Below are 21,708 nucleotides of genomic sequence, written 5' to 3' on the forward strand. Positions count from 1 at the left end.
GAGAGACTCAATAGGTAAAGTCTTCTTGGATGCTAAGGTTTCGCATATATAAGAATGAGTGGAACCGAGGTCAATCAAAGCAATCACATTAGTATCAAAGAGAGTGAAAGTACCGTAACAACATCCGGCGATGAAGCATCCTCGCGGCACGTATAGCATAAGCTCTAGCAGAGTGCGAGCCTCGGATCTGGTCGTAGCATCTCTAGATCCTCTCGACCACCACTAGCATTGCCCATATTTCTAGATGGTCTACCTCGGCGATGGTAGCGCCGGTTTCTCACTCGATCTACATTCTGCTCGAGACAACCTCGGGCAATCTTTAATGAAGTGGTCAATCGATCCGCACTTGTAACAGGAGCGATCCACGGAATCTACAACTTCGAATGCCATTTGCCACAATGTCGACACTCGTTCTATCTCGACGTTCATTCCCAACACGGCAACCGAAGTGCCACGTGTACCTCTGGGGTCGATCACGATCTCGTCTAAAAGGCCGAAGTGCCTCTAGACCGCCCACATCATCTCGAAATTTCTTCGATGCTGTTGAAGAGACTTTCCGAGGATCTTTTACGAAACTCTCCGGTTCCCACATCAACTTTTTGTTTTTCTTTTCTAAGCTCCTCGGCTTTACAAGCTCGCTCGACAAGTACTACTGAACTCTCGTATTTCAAGAATGCCAACGAACATTTTATATCTTCATTCAGCCCATCCTCGAGCGTTTACACATGATAGCCTCTGACGAAACACATTCCGGCGTATCTACTAAGTCTAACAAATTTTCGCTCGTAGTTAGTAACTGACATAGAACCTTGCTTAAGCTCAAGAAATTCCTTCCGTTTTTTATCAACAAATCTCTGACTGATATACTTCTTCCGAAACTCAGTTTGGAAAAACTCCCAAGTTACTTGCTCTCGGGACACAACAGAAGTCAGAGTACTCCACCAATAGTAGGCAGAATCGCGTAGCAAGGAGATAGTACACTTTAAGCATTCATCAGGTGTACAAGATAGCTCATCGAGTACCCGGAGAGTGTTGTCCAACCAAAATTCAGCTTGCTCGGCGTCGTCACTATCCGTAGCCTTAAATTCAGTAGCCCCGTGTTTCCGGATTCTATCAACTGGGGGCTTACTTGACCTTATTTGGTCAGTTACCGGAGGCATTGTAGGTGCGGGGGTTGTATTCGTTGAGAATGGAGGTTGTGGAACAGCCGTATTTGTTCGAATGTATTGGTTAAACCAATCATTCATCACGCTATAGAAAGCTTGTCTAGCTTCATCATTAGGATTACTAGCATTAGGTTGAGAGTCCGCCGAGCTGTCCCTTGTCGGAGCAGCGCTACACTCTCAAGATCATCACCTACCGCTTCGGTCGGGATCGGGATCCATTACTATAAATAAACACATTTCAATTGTCGAAATCACCACACTATCAAATAATCACATAAAATGGCATGTATAGCTAGACCCAACACATTACGGTATTCCTAGAATCGACTAAACCGTAGCTCGATACCAATAAAATTGTAACACCCGTGCCCGAGCCCGTTACGAGTCGAACACAAGGTGCACACAAACTCACTAAATTGTTTTCACAATCCATAAAAATTTTCCAGACTAATCGGTTATTTGCATCACTTTGCCGCTTCAAAAATCATATCTTGAGTTTTAAAGCTCGAAAATCAGTTTCGTAATTTTTCCCTGAAACTAGACTCATAAGTCCATCAACATATTTTTTCTAGAATTTTTGGTCGGGCCAATTAGTACAGTTTATTAGTTAAAGTCTCCCCTGTTGCAGGGATCGACTACACTGACCTTCGTGCATTACGAATTGGATATCTCCCTGTACAGGGCTTCAATGCTGATGCCGTTTATTTCTATAGAAACTAGACTCAGAGAGGAATCTATACATATATGGCATGACTCCTAATTATCTCTGGTTAATTTACAATGAATTTCTAAAGTCGGAACAGGGGATCCAGAAACCGTTCTGGCCCTGTTTCACGCGAACTTTAATATCTCTTAACATATAATTCATATGACCGTTTCGTTTCTTCTATATGAAAGTATATTCATCAAGGTTCATTTACATAATTTATTCACTATTTAATTCCATTCCTACGATTTTTAATGATTTTTCAAATCCACACCACTGCTGCTGTCAGCATCTATTTTTCAGGTAAACCTTACCTATTTCGTGGTTTCTATGGACCAACTAAAGTTTTGTCATACATAGGTCCACATATAATCATTTTTAGCCATTCCAATGGCCGATCATTTGCTCACACTTCCATTCAGTCCGTAGTCACATCATAAAACCATACATATATACATAAGCACAAATGGTCTAATGCCATACTCCACTTTTACGAGCCATTTTCGCATGGTCGTACACACATACATCACAAAAGTACTTAAAACGCAACAAAAGGGTAGTCCTATACATGCCATTTCAAAATCCAACCAAAATATATACCGAAAGGGACTTTGATAGTGTGGGAGACTTGACTTCCAAAAATCCGAGTCCGATGGTGACGAGCCAAAATCTATAGACAGAGAAACAGAGAAAGCGGAGTAAGCAATTTATGCTTAGTAAGTTAGAGCAAGGATTCCAGCACAACAAAAGCATAACATTCATATAGCTAACGGATAATTTCATATGCACAAATTCTCAATATCATACTTATTTCACATTCCAACCCCTATATTCATACATAAGGGTTCATCTTAGCCAAATGCCGAAAGCTCATTTCTCGATTGAGCGAATATTATTCGAAGGGAATCAACTATTCCAAAGCACATACGAACATACCTCGTTGCTGGAATTTTCAAGCGTATTAGCTGAAATTTTACAGCAGGTTCATTCATTCTTGAATCACGTATCTTCGGAGTTTAACCGGATATGGCTACACATTCAAATGCCTTCGGGACATAGCCCGGTTACAGTAACTCGCACGAATGCCTTGGGACTCAACTCGGATTTAGTAGCTTGCTCGAAAGCCTTCGGATCTTAGTCCGGATTTAGTAACTCGTCGTATCTTTGTCGGATCTTAGTCCGGATTTAGTCACTTAGCACAAAGCCTTGGGACTTAGCCGGATATCATTCGAATAACCATGTACATTTATCAATAAACCATAACACATTCACATTTCATTTTCATTAGCAAAATTCGGACACAAGTCACTTATCACATTTGTAATTTCGGCTCAATAGCCACACACAAAGAGCATGATTTTAATTTGCTTTAAACATGATCTAATCAATTCGAATTTAAGCTCTATTGCTCAAGAACTTACCTTAGGCGTGGTCGAATGATTTGACGGCTATTCCACGACTTTTTCCTTCCCTTATCGGATTTAGCTCCCTTTGCTCTTGAGCTTAATTTAACAAATAAATTGGTTTTATCATGTGAGCATCGAAGAGGAATTCAAGATACTTAGCCAATATATATACTCATTAGGCATCAAAGTCGCATATGTACGAAATCATGAATCGAACTCAACACATTAGTTAATATTCCTTTTAGCGAATTTTCTAAGCCAAGAATAGGCATCAATATGCTTGCCTCTAACCGAATGCATGCACACCAATTTCCCCTCATGTGGCCGAATATACATGTCCAATTTGAGGCCAATTATACACTTAATTCCACACAAAACAGCATACATTTTACTACTAACGCATTACATATCGTAACTCATTGCACATCTCTCATTTACTTCATAATCGAGACATCATCACAAGCAAATATACACCTTGAAATAGCATATATGTCATACCAATACATCGTAATGCGAACATATATACATATATATATGCTAGAGCCGAATTCTCAAGTGGCTTATATCCAAATATATACACATATCCAAAGCTTAAATCTTACTTACCATGCAACATGCATGAATCATACTTATGGATATAACATGGCGAATACCACAATACCATACCATTTCAATTTGGTCATGGTAAAACAAAGAACTTAGTATCTCATTCAAAAAAATGCTAAAAGAAAATCTAAAATCCTCAATCCTCCATCACATGTATCATTATCAAGCTTGATATTTAGCATGCAATGGCATTAACACCATATTCACTTTGGCGAATTTCATTCCCATGACATAACAAAGATTTGAACCATGGGCTAACAAGAACATCAAGCTAGCAACTAAAACATGCATGAATCTCATGGCACAACCTCAAACATACCTTAATCTTGATGCAAGTATACCCAACCTCTTCCTAATCCTCTTCCAAACCAAGTATGAAGCAAAACTCCTCCTTATCCTTAGTATTTTCGGCCAAAAGAGAGTGAAAATGGATGAACAAAATTTTTGTTTTCTTTCCTACCTACACGGCAATGGGGAGGAGAAGCCTTCACACACACACATTTTTTTATTCCATACTCCTTATTTTATTTATTCCAACATAACCCACTTACCAAACATGTTTCATGACATGATTTTTTGCCCATAATTCCTTGTCATGGCCGGCCACTAGCTATTGGGGGGGAATTTGACATGCAAGTCCATTGTTTTGCATGCATGCTTTAATTAGTCATCACACATTTCCCCATCATACTTTCAAAGTTTATTACTAGGTCCTTTCTAGTGAAATTCACATTTATAACTCTAAATCAAAGCATAAAAAATGTCACACATGGGTTAACACACATTATAGGCAATAAAAAAATATTAAATTATTTTTATGCCTCGATTTTGTGGTCCCGAAACCACATTTCGACTAGGGTCATTTTAAGGCTGTCACAGTATGCCTAATGTGTAACACCCTTAACCCATATCCGTCATCGGAATAGGGTTTCAGAGTATTACTGAAACTTTCAAAAGCATTTTCAAATAAATCATGCAAGTTACTATTCAAAATCCAAATTCATTCGTAACTTCCCTTAAAAGGACCCTCGAAGCCCAATAGAGCATTAGAATCATGTCGGGCCTTAATCAGAACCTCTAAGAATTTTTCGCGAAATATAAAAAATTTTCCAAGGTGTAGGGCTCACACGCCCATGTGGTCCAAGGGACACGCCCGTGTAACCCTAGGACACACCTATACTGGAGGTTGTGTTCGACCCTGTCTAACTCTCTGACTTGTGCACACGGCCATGCCACACACCCATGTGCTAGGCCGTGTGGTTAATTAATTCAATTCAAAATTAGCTGTAGGTTTCACACGGCCAAGACACATGCCCGTGTTCTAAGCCGTGTAGCACACACGGTTGAGACATATGCTCGTGTCTCTACCCGTATGCTCAATTCTGAGCATTCTGTTTCTCAAAATTTAAGGTGTAGAGGACACATGGCCTAACTACACGCCCATGTACCTAGCCGTGTGTCTACTAGTGTAGACAAAATTAGGCCACTCCTTGCTTTATTTCTCACCCAAAATCACACCCACGACCTGCAATTGAATCACACATCCAAATACCAACCATTTCAAGCATTCAAATTCAAAAAAATTCCATCATTCATCATGGCATATAATTTCATGCATACATGTTCATAATATTTCCTTAGTTTAGTCCATATGTTAGACATAATTTGGTTAACTATTTAACACATATGTTGTAATAGCCCAATTTTAGTCAAATAGGAACAGTGGTTTTGGAACCACAAATCCAAGGTCGTAAAATTATTTTAATATTATTTTTGGTGTTTATAGCATGTGAATATGTATGTGTGAAAATTTTGTGAGCTAATTTTATCGTCTAAGTGATTAATTTGAGAAAATGACTTGATCGCGTAAAATGCAAAAGTAGCATGCTATAAATTAAATGTGCTTAATTGCTATGGTTTATTAAATGAAAGGTCCTTATGATGTTATTATGCCATTGATAAGGTTAATGGACATTAATGGTCTTATATTATGTAAATTATTAATGTTTTAAACCAATGTTAAATTGGTAAATTAGTTATTAACTTATGTTTTAATTAAACAAAACAAAAAGATGAATTTCATTCATCTTTCTTTAACCGTGAATAGCAAAAGAAAAATCCATTTTAGGGCTTAAACATTCGGCACTTCCTTACTTGATTGAGGTATAGTTTTAGCTCAGTTTTTAATGATTTCTATGTTTTTATGATCGTTGCTTTGAGTACTAGCTAGCCCGTGTCTTAATTTTTGTAACTGTTAAAGATTTTCAAAGCTACCATTGATGAATTTATGTGTTTTATGATGTTTGATGATGAATTAGGGTGCTTGATATACATGTTTTGTAAAGTGATTTTAAGTAAAAATGCATATTAGGGATTAATTTGTGAAAAATATGAAAATGTGGGGTTAAATGTGTGAATAAATGAAAGACTAGGGCTGCTAATGTTCCCTATGAAATTCGGCTAACATGTGTTTAAATTGAATTGTGTGAATTTTGTGTTTTATGAAAAAGGGACTAAACTGTTAAAATGTGAAATTTTAGGGGCTAAAGTGGAAAAATGCCCAAATGCGTATTTTTGGATGAAATTGAATGAAAAGGAAATTAAATGAGTTAATTTTGAATTCATATAGATCAAGAAAGAAAGGAATCGGATTTAGATCGGGGAAAATTGAAGGTTATTGAGTAATTGATCCGAATCGTCAATTTCGAGTACGAGGTAAGTTCGTACGTGATAAACTTTGTTACAATTATGTTTTTAATGCTTTGATAATGCATAGATTGTATATTTGTGACTACGATTGTGTATGACGACATGTCTACTATGTTTGGCACTTACTGTGCGTTTCGAGATAGCTTCGGCTATATACAGAACTTAGTGTGTGAATAGAAATAGCTTCGATTGTATGTGACACTAAGTGTGCGATACCGAGATAGCTTCGATTCAATGTGATAGCACTAAGTGTGCAATATCGTTATAGCTTCGATTAAACATATATGCACTAAGTGTGCGAGTTCTTAAAGCATTGAAAGATTTCTGAACAATTTAACGTATTGAACAAAGAGGTGAGGATGAAATAAATAAATACGGGAAAGTACAGGTATGTACGATACCTATGTGGTAGTTAATACTATGTGTATGAAGCTTGATGAAATGGTATATACATGATAAATGGTTATGGATTAGAATTGAATGATGAGATGAGAACTACTAAGTGTCTATTAGTTGATGTTTTAGATAATATGAACTGTTGAGTATTTTTGGTACGAACTTACTAAGCTATGAAGCTTAGTGTGTATTATTTTGTCTTAGTTTTATAGAGTATCGAAGCTAACTCAGACATCGAGGATTATCAGGAACTATCATCACACTATCGAATCAACTCGTTGATATTTTTGGAAGCTTTGTATATATGGTATATGGCATGTATAGGCTAGTGAATTGATGTTATATTTTGAGATTGATATAGCCATGAGATTTGGCTTGCTTTTGTTGAAATGTTGGTAAGTATTTGGCCATTTAATTTGGCTTAAATTATGTGTTTGGTAAGTGTTATATGTGATGTATATAATACTTTATAAATTGGTTTGGTTTGAGATGATGATATGATGAGTTTTGTGATATGAAATAAGTGTTGATGAAATGCATTTAGAAGTCTTACAAGTTTAATGATTTTGGGTATATTTTGATTACAGAATTGAGTAGTTGAAATGTTGTGTAAAGATGACATAATATGAGTATGAATTGGTTGGTTTTGGTTGTTTATAAATGTCTTGAAATGGTACCATTTAGGTTGATTGATATGCATGAGAAAAGAGTGGCAAAAATTGGCTTTTCAAATGGCCTATTTTTGTCCACACGGGTGTGTGTCTCAGCCGTGTGCGACACATGGTCATGTTACACAGTCGTGTGCACCACACGGGCATGTTACACGCCCTTATGCGACACATGGTCATGTTACACGATCGTGTGACCCCTAGAGTAGTCCTACAATTTAAAGTCAGTCTTGAGCACGGCCTAGACACATGGGCGTGTCTGGTGGCTGTGTGAGGCACACAGCCTTGGCACGTGGGCATGTGTGGCCATTTCGAAGGGTACATGGGCTAGACACACAGGCGTGTGGTTAGCCATGTGACCCAAGTCAGTTTCGACCACGACCAAGGCACATGAGCATGTCCCTAGCGATGTGGTACAAGTCAGTATGTATGCCCTATTTTCACATGGCCTATGCCACGAGAGTGTCGGGAGGCCGTGTGCCTGTTCACACAGGCGTGTGACCTATGAATTAATGAAATTTTTCTAAGTGTTTAGAAATTTTTATATGTGATCAATTTAGTCCTGAACCATTCTTAAGCATGTTTTAAGGTCTTGTAGGGCCTCATAAGGGACATTGTTAATGAATTTTATTTATGATTGTATAAATATATGTGAATGAGATGTATTGTTTAGTAATGCCTCGTAACCCTATTCTGACGTCGGATATGGGATAGGGGTGTTACATATGTAGCTACCATAGTATGACATTACAAACTTATCAAAACAAACCATTACTATCCATTCCAATGGCTAGATTACAAGCATCAAGTAACACCCCTTACCTGTACCTAAGACCGGGGACAAGTACGAGGCGTTACTGGACATATATGCGAGCATAAATGGAAAATGCGGGTTATAAAATTTCGTTTCAACTCAAAACAAATCCACTAACATTGTAGTGTCCCAATTTTGGGCCTACAAGGCCCTAAACAAACATTGAAAAAGGTTTGGGACCATAATAAAGATCTGAGGAAACTTATAGTTTAATACCTCACACGCCCGTGTTGAGATCATACACACGCCCATGTGCATTGGGAGATGCCCGTGTGGTCACCTCATGTCCAAAACTTGAGTATTCTATTAGATTCACACGGCCAAGACACACGCCCGTGTGTCTAGCCCATGTTTGACACTGATTTAAAATTTTAGGTGCAGGGGACACACAGTCATACCAAACGCCCAAAGGCGATCCGTGTGTCACACATGACCTAGACACACGCCCGTGTGTCTACCCGTGTGGACCTTATTAGGCTACTTTTCAAGCCTTTGGCCACCCTCAATTTCCCACTCTCATCTATAGTTTCTACTGATATCTAACATGCTCTAATTGCACTCAAGTTCTATCATAATTGTCAATTGCATGTAAACCTCATATCATTGGTTTTGCACATGCTAGGTTACCCTTTTTGTATTAAAGATTATAGTCTCATTAATCCCAATATCGGATTTGGCTCATCTTTTAACTTATTGCCAACTGTGATCCTCCCAATTTCAAACGAATTGGTCACATTTATCGTATCCATTCATAATACACTATGTAATCTTTTCAACAAGTAAAAATTGCATGATGAGTAGGATAGCAACCTACACCAATACATGCCATATATCAAGGCCATACACAAAATGAATAGACATAATATTCAAGCCTTTACATTGCTAGCCAAAAGACACATTGCCATTGAATAAAATAAAGTATCTATATACCAAAGTTGGACTAGTTGATAGTGTGTTGACTCTCCAACCGTCTTCCAACCTTTACGAGTCCTAGAGCTCTAAAAGACAGGGAAAAGAAATGGGTAAGCATTTTCATGCTTAGTAAGCTCGAATAACAGAAAAGTAAACTTACCAAGTAATTAGCATACATCCATAATAGATAAGAAAACCAACAAGTATGAAATGGCTCCATATCACATGCACTCAACCAATGAGTTAGTCACATAAAAAAAAACCCTATGTAATTTATCTTAGATGAGCTCATCATTCAACATTTCATTTTGTACATGTATTTCATGTTAATCACGTTGAGTGTTTAGGAAATCTCGATGGAATATCCATTAACCGTCAATTCATAAGGATGATCATTTCAAGTGTGCACTCCCGCGAACCTCACATCTCATGGCAGGATTACAAGTCTAGGCTAAATACCCTATATCATAAATTCATAAGGTGATGTCGGGATTACCAGTCCAGGCTAAGTCCTTTTTTTACGACATGTATTCTTCGAGAGGCTCAACCATCCAAAGGAACACCCGTCCGGGCTAGATCCTTTTCATAATTGAGATCAGCAGATTACCCATCTGGGCTAAATCCTTTTTACAACATATGCAGGATCTCATTACACATGTAAAACATGGTTTATCCATCGAATTCCCTTTTTAACCTCAACAGAGAATTTTTCAACACATCATTATTAGGAATGCATTTCCTGAAATCTTATGCTATCAATAAATGCAATCATCATTCATTCACAGATCATATAATTAGGCATATTAGGAGTTTACTTTAAGTTATCTGAACTTACCAGGTATTCGTTTCGGTGTTGTGTTTCGGTTATTCCGAAACCTTTCGTTTTCCTCGATCGACCTCCGAAATTTGTTCCTCGGGGTCTATTACAACAAAATTAAATCATTAACACTCCACATTATACATTTCAAGTCTAAATTCCACCCTCGGTCCAAATGACTATTTTGCCCTTAATATTTCACATTTTTACGTTTTAGTCCCTAGGCTCGTATAATGAAACACATGCAATTTCTATCTTACCCAAGCCTAGCCGAATGTTTTTCCCTCTTACGGTAGCCCACATTTTCCATTATTTCTCATTTCCACCATATATTTTACACTGTTTGCAAAAAGGTCCTTTTAGGGGTTTTTCATGAAAACCACCTAGAAAAAGATGTTTAACACTCATCCAACTTTCATATTCCTCCATAATCCATCAAAATACAAGTAAATCATGCATGGGTAAATTTTTAAACATGAACCCTAGCATGAAATATGGGTAGAAATGGAGAGAGCAAGCTACTAGAATTTCAAAAATACAAAGAGCATTAAAAACAGGGTTAGAGAGCACTTCCTATTGAGCTTGAAAAGCTTGAAAACCCTAGCTATGGTTTCCCTTCAATTTTCGACAGCCATGGAGAAGAAAATGGCTGATTTTTTCCTTCTTTTTCCCATTTTATTTCATTAAAATGCCAAATGACCAAAATGCCCTTAAGACCTTTCTTTAAAATTTCATCCATGCAAGCCCATTTTTTGTCCAAAAACTTAGAAATTGGGAAAATTTCTCTCAAAACCTTTCTTTAAATTTCATCCATGCAAGCCCATTTCATAAAAATTGATTCTAGAATCCAAGTCTTGGAATTTATTCAATTTAGTCCCTAATTTCCAATTGGACACCTTACTTAAAGAATTTATTCATGACACTTTAACACGTGCATATTCTCATATTCTAGACCTCATATTAATCATAAAATAAATATTTTGATGTCAAATTTGTGGTCCCAAAACCACTATTCTGACTAGGCCCTATTTCGGGATGTTACACATCATTTACATTTACATTCCAGTATGGCCAATATAACCTATACATGCCATTATGACCATAATTGATTTACCATATATACCGATATAGGCCGATGAATAGTGTGAGTGATCTCCGCTGAGCTTTCAATCATACGAGCTTTCGATTTACTCTAAAACAGGAAAATAAAACTAAGTAACCATAAAATGCTTAGTAAGTTCGTATAACATGGTCCTTAACTTACCATTCATTCTATTTTGAGGTAACCATGTAAGGCATAATAAATTAATTTGACCTCAAGGCCTACACATTCTCATTGCCCTTGTTAGTCATATATTCCACAATAACATCAAATCATATATGGGCTCAACAACAATCAAGTTTCCAAGCAGATATGTTTTCCACAACATTTATTCATTCAACATGCATTATTCATCTCATTATTTCAGGTATAATTTCATAATAGTTCATTTCGAGTTTAGATCATTTCATATCAGAACTTTATTCATATTACTCGGAATATCAAGGTCACGATTAGCACACTCAATGTGTACAAGTCTATAATCAATAATGAATATATATTCATCAAATAAAGTCCATGTACAAATTTCATCATCTCGTGTTTTCATATATCATTTTTCATGTATCATCATTTACTTGTATTTCAGACGGATACATGTAATAACTCATTTTATCATTCATAACTTCTCATGTCTAGAATTGTCACCATTGACTTTATTAGGAATATCAATTGATACGCAGGTAGTACACTCGAGGTGTACGAATCAGGATACGTCAATGTATGTCCAATGGTACCCATAAGGTACTATATCAGAGAGTACACTCTCGAACCACACATGTATAAAATAGGATTACCAGTCCAGGTTAAATACTTTTTATGACATATTTTCTAATGAGTTTGATCTGGATTACCCGTCCGGGCTAAATCCTTTCATAAATGAAGTCAATAGGATTACTCGTCCGAGCCAAATCCCATCAGCAACAAATGCAGGACCTCATTCATTTTGGAAAATTACATTTATCCATCGATTCTTCCTTTATTCAAATAGGATTTAACATTTCTCAAGCATTAACAATCATGTGTTTATTTCCTGTAACATCCCAAATTAGGGTCTAGTCAGAACAGTGGTTTCAAGACAGAAATTTGAAATAGAAATAATTATTTTATGATTATTTGATGATCCATGATATGATTGCATGTTTGTGTGAAATTTTCATGAAGAAATTCTATACCTAAGGTGTCCAATTTGACTTTAGGGACTATATTGAATAAGTTGCAAAAATTATGTTCTAGAAGCTTCAAGCATGAAATTGCATTAGATTATTAATTAGAGGTTCTTAAATAGCAATTTGACCAAGTTCTAAAATTTTGGACAAAAATGGGCATGAATAGGAAAAATTGGAAAGAAAGGTCTTAAGGGCATTTTTGTCAATTAGTAAATAAAAGAATAAAAAGGGAAAAATCAAGTCAAAATTGTGTTCATCTTCCTCCTTGTGTGCTGAAAATTGCAAGGGTTCCATAGCTAGGGTTTTCAACTTTTCAAGCTTGATTGTAAGTTGTAACAGCCCGAATTTGGGTCTAGCCAGAACAGTGGTTCCGGGACCACAAATCTGACATAGAAAAATGTGTTTTTATTATATTTTTATGGTATACATTTTTATGGAATTATTTTGTAAAAATTTTATTCAAAAATTTTGACGTTTGGGCACTCAATTTAGTCAAAAGGACTAAATTGTAAAAGTACAAAAGTTGAGTTCTACATGTTAGAGGTGTCCAATTGTTATGAAATTTTAAATTGGATGTCCTTATATGGTAATTAGACCATTGGTTAAGTTTTTGAACAAAAATGGACATGGTTAGGCATGTTTCCAAAGTTTTTCATTAAGGGTATTTTGGTCATTTAGTTATTAAAATGAATTAAAAACAAAATTAAAAGCCAATTTTTGTCCATCTTCAACACCTTGGCCGAATTTCATATGAGGAAGGCATAGCTAGGGTTTTTTAAACTTCCAAGCTCGATTGTAAGTCCGTTTTAGCTCTATTTTTAATGTTTTTTACATTTTTTATATCCTCGTACCTCGGTTTACCTATTTCTACAAATATTTTGAGCTAGGGTTTATATTTAAAATTTTTCCCATGGATGACATGCATGTATTTTAATTTTTTATGGAAGAATATGAATGTTTGGAGTGTGATAAGTAACTTTTACTAAGTGATTTTTGTTAAAATTGCATAAAAGGACTAGTTTGTAAAAAGTGTAAAATATGTGTAAGTGTGTGATTTAATGCAAATTGTGGACTGCTATAGTTATGAAAATGGTTCGGCTAAGCCTAAAATACAAGGAAATTGAATAAAAATTATTTCTCGAACCTAGGGGTAAAATTGTAAATTTTGCCATAAGATGTTTTTGGGTTAATTTGAATAATCTGAGCATTTCAATAAGTCACATGTGTTGTTATTGACCAAGAAAGACGTTGAATCGACCTTGATCGAGGAAAGAAAAAGATTGTGGACTAAATTGCAAAATTTTTATATTTTACACCGAGGTAAGTTTGTATGTAAATAATAATTCGATTCTTTTTATGTTATTATCTTTTGTTACTATATGAGATGTGACTGCCTATAGAATGATCAATTGATGTAAACTATGAATTGGAATTGACTAAGAACGAGTTAGTAAAATGTTGAAAAGTGAAGAATTTTTCGATTGAACCTTCGGAATAGAAGAGATACAAATGATCTGTTGTGAGAACACATGTGTAGTACGATGTGTAGGCTACTTTGTGTTTAAGACAGTTTTACGTCACGTGTGTAGTACTAAGTGTAGGCTACTACGTGTACCAGATTGTTAGGTCGCATGTGTAGTACTAAGTGCAAGCTACTATGTGTACCAAATAGTTTCGATCATGTGTGTAGTACTAATTGCAGGCTACTACGTGTACCGGATTGATAAGTCGCATGTGTAGTACTAAGTGCAGGCTACTATGCGTACCCGTTAACTTCGATCACGTTTGTAGTACTAAGTGCAGGCTACTACGTGTATCAGATGGATAAGTCACGTGTGTAGTACTAAGTGTAGGCTACTACTTGTACCAGATTGATAGGTTGCATGTGTAGTACTAAGTGCAGGATACTATGCCTACCAGAGAGCTTCAGTTACAAGGGTGGTATATGCACAGGCCACTGGGTATTTGTTATTATTCCAATGAGTTCAACAGGAAATTTACTAAGTGAAAATACATATGTACATGCTATGTGATGAATAAGTGCAGGTGTATCGATGTGAAAAGTTGTGAGCAATGTGCTCAATAGTTGAGTGAATCTTTTGGTAAGATAGAATGGAGTAAGTGAAATTATGTAAAAATGAAATTTCGTAATAAAATAGTTTTGGATAGCAGCAGTTGTGTGACTTTGAAAAATCACCAAAAATGTTAGAAATTGAATTAGAGGTTGAGTAAGTATGAAATTAAATCTTAATTAGTTTATTTTCTCATAAAAGAAACGGTGAAGGCAAACGAATCTCATATTCTGTGATAATTGATTTTTGTGAGATAGAGTTAGAATGATTTTGGAATCCCCTGTTCTGATTTGGGAAAATCATTACAAATTGTACAAAAATAATTATGGGTTATAATTTTCATGCTTAAAATCCTTAATGAGTCTATTTTCAAGAGGAATTGACAGGGACAGCATCCGAGATCTGTATCATGAGATAAATAATTTTTAGTGAAGAGAGGTCAAAACTATTGGATAGTGAAATAGGGGTATCTTTAATGAATAAACTGTACTAATTGGCTAAACCAAAAATTCTGAATATTTTATGGTAAGAATATATGTGAGTCTAGTTTCTGGAAAAATTAACGGATCTTAATTAAGTTCTGTAGCTCCAGCTATAAATAATTTAGTGACTGTGACTCAAGAAAATAGCTTAACCTGAAAATGAGTAATTGTACAATTATGATTGTTTTACCTTGGGAATCATGTTGAGAAATTGTTTATTATTTACGTACTTACTTACTAAGCTTTATGCTTACTCTCTTTCCTTTCCTTTTTCTTATAGTGTCACCAAGCCAGCTCGGGGTTCGGAGATCGTTGGAGATCCATTCACACTATCAACACTCTTTTGGTATTTTGAAAACAATATTTTGGATTATGGCATGTATAGAGGACTTAGTTATTTTGTTTATGTCATAATTAATTTGGCCTAAAATGTTAGCCTTCAATATTTGATAGCTCATTTTGTTTATGACCATTGATATTAATTAATATCGTTCAAGCTATAAGGTATGAGGATGCATGATTAAGTATGAAATTTGAATTGTTTTAACTTGGATATATATAAAAAAAATCTACTTCATGGTATCGTACGATTGCATGTGTTATGTTCCAGTAATGCCTTGTACCCTGTTCCAGCGTAGAACACAGGTAAGGGGCATTACATAAGTGCTCCTAAGCCCCGTTTTTTATGTTCTTTGCATTTTTGAAGTCCTTGAAGCATGATCTATCCATTTCTAGCCATATTTTGAGCTAGGGTTCATGTATGAAATTTGACCCATGTCTGACATGTTTGTATTTTTTTTATTAATGGAAGATTATGAAAGTTTGATGTGTGATGAACATCTTTTACTAAGTGATTTTTAGTGAAAACACCTAAAAAGGACTTGTTTGTAAAAGGCGTAAACATGAGTAGTAAAAATGTGAAATAAAGGAAAATGTGGGCTGATGTGAGCATGGTGTAGGTTCAGCTAGGCTTGGGTAACCAAGAAAATGCATGCATTTCATTTTACGAGCCTAGGGATTCAAGTGTAAATAAATGAAAAGTTAGAGGTAAAAAGGTAACTTTAAAAAGTATGAATTATGGGTTAATTTAAACAATTTATATTTTGAACAAGTTAAATTTGGCATTATAGATCAAGAAAAATGTGATTCGGGGCTTGATCGGGGGAAAAACAAAGTTTACGAGGATTAGGCTCGTTTCTATCATTTTGCACTAAGGTAAGTTCATTTGCAAATTATGCAATATATATCATACTTTAAATGCTTTAATATTGCATGTATGGTAAGTACATATATAATTAATGTAATGTTGTACCATGTGTTTAATGCTTAAATTTTATTATGAATTATGCTTGATTATCCCATGAGTATGTGATTGGTGCTAAGGATATTAAAATCGATATTACGAGCAAGCTCAACGGAAATGTGGTATCAAAGAATCCCGTTTGAACCTTAGGAATAGTTTAGGATACAAGTGACATGTCACTAGGAACTATGTGATTTGAGCTCATGAGTTGTAGTCTGAGTTCATGATATATGTGACACATGTTTTGGAGTTTCGGGTACTGGTCTTGTATGTTCTACCTGTGGTTGGGTAGTCCAGCATGTCTGGTAGATACCTGACAGCTTGTGTGAGCAGCCCGTGTAGTTACATCCTGACCGATAGCTTGTGTGAGCAGACCCGTAAGTAGCTCGAAAGCGAGCAACATGTGATATGTGATATGAGATAGCATTGGCTACATATGGGGCACTTAGGTGCGAGATTCTGATGTTTCCGATGGTATTCCAAGTGTTCAATGGGTAGTCCAAGAAAAGCTTAATGGGTAATCTCAATGAATACATCAAAGACGAGAAAGTAAGTTATTTTGTATATGTGGGCACAGGTATGTATATTGAACTCATGGGACCATGAGATATGATGAACTTGTGGGAAGATTGTATATGAAAAAGTTATGCTTATGGGACTTGATGACATTTATGAAACTATGCCTTATGTTAATTGTATGATTTATGTTGCTTATTATTTGCATTGAACTTACTAAGCTTTAAAGCTTACCCCCTTCCTTTCCTTTTCTTATAGTGTCGCCAAGCTAGCTCGGGGGTCAGAGGACGTTGGAGTTTTTGATCACATTATCAATTGAATATTTGGGTATAATTAGTCTCAACATTTTGAGTATGACATGTATAGGGACTTGGTCTTTTTTTATGTGTCATATTAATTAGCCAAATGTGTTGGCTCATGAAGGTATTATGATTATTTTGTATATGGCCATGAGAGGTGGCTCATATTGATTATTTGGGTTGTAACCCTAATTGTTTATGCATGCATGCAATGTGTTTATGCTTTGTGATGTGGCTGATGGCTGCTTGTTGGTATGGATGTGATAAATGGCATATATGGTTAACAAATGAATTGGAACTAATAAGTATGACCATAAATATGGTAAAATTTAGTAAAATTGAAGGTAGGTTTATAATAATGAATAAATATGAAATTGGTGTGGAATGCCACATGAAAGCCTGATGGATTGAATATGTGCTATGTGACATTATAGACATAATTTAACCATGAATATCTATGCTTTGCGTAATCAAATGTGTGTGTCATGTTGCATGTCATGAAGTGGGTCTAAGTGTGTGAATGCTTAAGGGTGGCAAATGGCTTGGAAAATAGCCTAGGATTTGTCCACATGGTTAGACACACGAGCATGTGTCTAGGCCGTGTATGACACATGGTCTTCCTCATGGGCATGTGATCCGGCCGTGTGTCCCCTGCACCCTAATTATGCAAAACAGAATGGCCAGTAGTAAACACACGAGCAGAGACGTGGCCGTATGTCTCAACCGTGTGAAAGACATGGCCTCAGGACATGGGCATGTGCCTTGGCCGTGTTAAGTCTGCACTTTATTTTTGAAATTTAATTCACCACATGGCCTAAGCACACGTGTAACACCCCGAACCCGAGACCGTTGCCGGTGTCGGACACGAGGGGCTAACAAGCCAAAACCACTTATGGCACCGACCAATTTGACATTCCCAGGCAAGCTGGAAAACTGCATCGCTGTCGCCTTAAAAAGCATATCTCGAGTTTCACAACTCGGAAACTGATTCCGTAAATTTTCCCTGAATTTAGACTCATATATCCATCCATGGATTTATATCTAGAATTTTTGGTCAGGCCAATTGGTACAGTTTATTAGTTAAAGTCACCCATGTTACAGGGGTCGACTACACTGACCTTCACGCATTACAACTTGAATATCTCTCTGTACAGGGTTTCAATACTGATGCCGTTTGTTTCTAATGAAACTAGACTCAAAAATTAATCTTTAAATATAAGGCATGACTTCTAATTCATTCTGGATAATTTATGGTAAATTTTCAAAGTCGCGACAGGGGACCCAGAAACCGTTCTGGCCCTGTCTCACGAGAACTTTAATATCTCTCGGTATACTGTTCATATGATCGTTTCGTTACTTTCATATGAAAATAGACTCATCAAGGTTCGATCACATAATTTATTCACTATTTAAAACCATTCCTACAAATTTTGGTGATTTTCCACATCCACGTCACTGCAGCTGGCAGCATCTGTTTTTAAGGTAGGCTTTACCTATATTGTTGTTCCCATGAACCAACTATAGTCTAGTCATACTTAGGTCCACATATGATCATATTTAGCCATTCCAATGGCTGATCATGTGACCAACTCTCTCATTCCAAACCATAATCACATCATGAAACCAAATATAATTACAAACCACAAATGGTCTAATTCCATACTCCACTATTACGAACCATTTTCGCATGGCCGTACACATACATCACAAGTACTTAAAAACAACCGAGGGTAGTCCTATACATGCCATATCCGAACTCAACTAAAGGAGTACCAAAAAGGGGCTTTGATAGTGTGGTTGACTTCAACTTCTATGATCCCGAATCCGATCGCTAACGAGCAAAATCTATAAACAGAGAAACAAAGAAAGCGGAGTAAGCAATTTATGCTTAGTAAGTTTGAGCCATAATATACACACAACCAAAGCATAGCATTCAAGTAGCTAAACAATAATTCATATGCACAATTTCTCAAAGACATGCTTACTTCACAATCCCAACTCTTATATTCATACACAAATAACGGCCTAGTTAATGCCGATAGCTCATTTATCATTAGAGCGAATATTCATACGCACTTACTCATAGTGTGCAAAGCACACACAAAACATACCTTGTTGTTGGGAATTTCACAAGTGCATTAACTGAAAATTTTCCAGCAGCTTATAAATTTCAAATCACATACCTTGAGTTTATCCGGATATAGCTACTGTTCAAAACACCTTGGGACATAGCCCGATTATGGTAACCCGCACAAATGCCTTCGGGACTTAACCCGGATATCACAACTCGCACAATTGCCTTCGGGCTTAGCCCGGATATCATAGCTCCACAATTGCCTTCGGGCTTAGCTTGGATATCACAATTCGCACAATTGCCTTCGGGCTTAGCCCGGATATCACAATTCGCACATTCATTCACATCTTTGTTTCAATTTCATAACAAACTTTAATGCACATTTTACTTAATCAAAAATATCATTTCGGCTCAATGGCCATATACAAGGGCACAATTTCGATTGCTTATTACTTCATTCAATCGAATCAAAATCTAAGTTTCGATACTCGAAAACTTACCTCGGATGTTGTCGAGCGATTCGATGGCTATTCGACTACTTTTTCCTTCCCTTTATCGGATTTGGTCCCCCTTTGCTCTTGAGCTTAATTTAACAAATAATTTGATTCAATCATTTGAGTATCGAAAAGAAGAACTCAAGGCACTTAGCCCACATATATTCACTAGACATTAAAGTCACATAAGTACAGAATTCATGAATCGACTCAACACACAAAGCCTTCAACATGCTTACTCATGGCCGAACAACACAACCTCTTAGGTACTCATTCATGGCCGATTATGCATGTTGATGTTGAGGCCAATTACATGTTTAACACCACACATGAATGGCACACATTTTACTAGCTAATGCTTTACATATTGTAGCTCAATACTTATAATATAGCATCAAGCACTCATATGGCTGATTATACTTAGTCATTCTTGCACCAAATCAACAATAAATTCCAAGATTTTCACATCATATGTGTACTAGGCCGAATGTACTTGCAATTTCACAACCATTCTTCAACATTTTCTTCTTTAAACAAACATATTTATCACTTACTTCATAATCAAAACATCATGTGCAAACATATACACACATATAGGTGCAAGGCCGAATCTCAAGGGGTTCATACCCATCCAAACACAAATTTTACCAATCAAGTAACAAGCATAAATCATGCTCATGAATGCACCATGGCGAATACATCACAACCATACCCTTTTAACTTTGGTCATGGTTAAACAAAGAATTCAATGTCCTACTCAAGAATACTAAAAAGAAATTTCAAGAGTAGTCAATCCTTCATTACATGCATCATCAACAAGCTTCACATTTAGCATGCAATGGCTTTAACACAATATCAACCTTGGCCAAATACCATTTCCATGGCACAACAAGGATTTGAACCATGGGCTAACATGAACATCAAGTTAGCAACTAAAACATGCATGAAACTCATGACACAACCTCATACATACCTTAATCTTGGCACAAGTATGGCCAAATCTCCTTCTAGTTCTCTTCTTAAACCAAAAATGGAGCAAAAATCCCTTTCTTCCTCCTTATGATTTTCGGCCAAAAAGATGAGAAAGGATGAACACAACAATTTTTTTTTCTTCCTTCTTTCTCAACTCACGGCAAGGGGGGGAATACCACACTCACACACATTTTTTTTTCATTCTTTTATCATCCATACACCTTTGTTTATTATTTCACCCTAATGGACCAACAAAACATGTTTCATGACATGTTTAGCCCATACCCTCTTGTCATGACCGGCCACTTCATGTTAGGGGGGGGAATTTGACATGCAAATCCCTTATTTTTGCATGCATTATCAACTAGTCATCACACATTTCCCCATCATACTTTCAAAGTTTACTACTAGGTCCTTTCTAGTGAAATTCACATTTATAACTCTAAATCGAAACATAAAAAATGTCACACATGAATTAACACATATTATAGGCATCAAAATAAATTATAAATTATTTTTATGCCTCGGTTTTGTGGTCCCGAAACCACACCCGACTAGGGTCAATTTTGGTGTCACAACTCTCCCCACTTGAAATTTTCATCCCGAAAATCTTACGGTAAATAGGTTTGGGTAACGCTCTTTCATAGGGCTCTTGGGTTCCCAAGTAGCTTTTTCCATCCGTGTTTGAGCCATAACACTTTTACTAACGGAACCCTTTTGTTTCGCAACTCCTTCACTTCACGAGCTAGGATACGAATCGGTTCTTCTTCATAACTCACATCGGATTGAATTTCAACCTCGATGGACTAATTACGTCTGACGGATCAGATCTATAGCGTCGAAGCATCGAAACATGAAAGACATCGTGAATCTTTTCAAGTTCGGGGCAAAAATCAAACGATATGCAAGCTGGACCGACTCGCTCGGATATCTCAAATGGCCCAATGAACCTCGGGCTCAACTTGCCCTTACTACGAATCGAGTATCTTTTTCCAAGGCGAAACCTTGAGAAACACTTTATCTCCCAC

This window comes from Gossypium arboreum, chromosome 12 (assembly GCF_025698485.1).
Source record: "Gossypium arboreum isolate Shixiya-1 chromosome 12, ASM2569848v2, whole genome shotgun sequence".
Lineage (NCBI taxonomy): Eukaryota > Viridiplantae > Streptophyta > Magnoliopsida > Malvales > Malvaceae > Gossypium > Gossypium arboreum.